We start from the raw sequence: 2,067 nt of genomic DNA, 5'->3' as shown, positions 1-2,067 counted from the left end.
TACTGAGGGACATCTGGGTTGGTTCCATATCTTAGCTATGGTAAATAATGCTGCAATAAACATAGTTGTGCTGGTAGTTTTAGTATGGTCTTATTTGTGATCCTTTGGGTAAATGAACAAAAGTGGGATTGCTGGGTCATAGGGGAGTTTTATGTGGAGTCATTTGAGGAAACTCCATACTGCTTTCCAAAGTGGTTGAAGACTTTTACACTCCCACCAAGAATGCAGTAGGGTTCCCTGGTGGCCCCATCCCCTCCAGCATTTGTTGTTGTAAAAATATGGATTGCTTCACTAATTTTCGAGTCATCCTTGAGCAGGGGCCATGCTAATCTTCTCTGTATCATTCCGATGTTAGTGTATAGGCTGCCGGATTAAGCACAGAACATTTTTTATATAGAAGGTGTAATTTATTTTCTTAGTCAATTCCACAAAAATGTAAATTCAAAAGAATTGTCATGAAATTTTAGAATCATGCATTTCTTACATAAGCACACATTTTTGATGTTGGCATACTTTGTGGAGGGGAAGGGGAAAATGTTTAAATAGGGATACAAGTAGACCCATTGCAACAATGAAAGGAACTTTACAACGTTGGTATCTCTACTACTGCCATACCTGCAGATTGTAACTTGATTGCTTCTTTTGAGGTAAGTATCACTATGCCTGGTTCTGCTTGGACTGTGGTCCTCCTAACACAAGCGAAACACATAGCACCCATCAAATGGTTAGAGTTTCTGAAACTTGTTCTTTTTTTTTTTTTTGGTCTGGGCTTGCCTGGAACTGAAATTCTCTAATCTCTGTTTTCTAAGTAGATAATATTACAGGTTTGAGCCACTTTATCCAGTAAAAGTATACAATTTTAAGATATCTTGATATTGCCTATATTTGTGCTTAACATATATAGCTAACCTTAATTTTCTCCCTCTTTTGTTTAGTACTCTGAGTTGAAAACATTGACTTTCTTGATATACATGGCTTTGTTTTGGGTGGAATCCCATCACAATCCAAAAAATCTTCCAAAAAGTTTATGTCAAGAATCATGGAAAAGAAGGCTTCAGGTTGGAAAGAAAACACTGATCCTTAACTTATAATTGCAGTATATTTATAGTGTTAGTCAATACTTTCTGAAGTATGAGAAGAGAAGGAAGACAGAAATGTGAAAGATGTCAGGTCTCTGTGGAATTTCTGTAGTTGTCACTTCATGTTATATTCTTCCTTAAAACTTGCTTTATTAAAAGCCTCTGGGTGGATATTAGTTGGACTGATTGGTAACCTTACCCAAGAAATGAAGCTGATTTTAGAAGGCTGATGATTTGGTAAATAAAGGAATGATGAAAATGAGAACAGATATTGTCACAGAATGAGCCGACAAGGTTCATTGCTGAACAGCAAAACAAAGCAGTTTCAAGTCCGATGATGCACATTGGAACATATATATATATATATATATATATATATATATGTATACATATACAAACATACGTGAAAAAGTATATATGCAGTAGAATACAGAGAAAGTTTGTGTGACAAGTATTAAACTATATCAAACTGGTTGCAGGAAAGGTCCAGTAAAATATCAATAGTTTAGCATAGATTTTGCATAGATTTCTAAAGGATGAAAATTCTTCCCTCATTTTATACTTTACAAATATCCTTAGTATATTTTAAGTTTTTTATATTGTAGTTGGAACATGTATATAATGCTGAGAATTGGAATTATATAAAGTATACAACATGAATAGGCCAGCCAGAATAGGAAAGCTCATTAGATTCTTATTTCCAATTAACCATCAGGAGAAAAGGAGTTCCAGTTCAGATTTTATGTAGAGCACTGGCCTTGAACACAAAACGACCAGTCAGGCCATGAGTTTAAGCCCTAAGATCTACAGAAACAAAAACACAAAATATAACTTGGAGTTAGATATTTTATAATGAAGCATTTTTTATATACTCTACATTGTTAGAAAGACTAGATTTCTGTGTTAGCTTTATAACCTACCATAGTAAATGATATTGTCCATTTATTAAACAGAAAGGCTAACTCAGATTTATAAGTTTGAAGGTTTC

At 34.3% G+C, this 2,067-nt stretch overlaps 1 non-coding gene across 1 annotated transcript; it reads right to left on the bottom strand.

Moving 5' to 3' along the window:
* Window positions 1-272: 272 nt before the first annotated feature.
* LOC138806917 (U6 spliceosomal RNA) lies at window positions 273-379 on the bottom strand. Its single transcript, XR_011366005.1, has one exon. It is a non-coding gene; the product is annotated as a U6 spliceosomal RNA (small nuclear RNA).
* Window positions 380-2,067: the final 1,688 nt, after the last annotated feature.

The sequence above is a fragment of the Dipodomys merriami genome, unplaced genomic scaffold (genome assembly GCF_024711535.1).
Source record: "Dipodomys merriami isolate MVZ:Mamm:240054 unplaced genomic scaffold, mDipMer1.0.p SCAF_100, whole genome shotgun sequence".
Classification (NCBI taxonomy): Eukaryota; Metazoa; Chordata; class Mammalia; order Rodentia; family Heteromyidae; genus Dipodomys; species Dipodomys merriami.
Note: the sequence above shows the minus strand (reverse complement) of the source record. Positions and strands in the feature narration are given on the sequence as shown.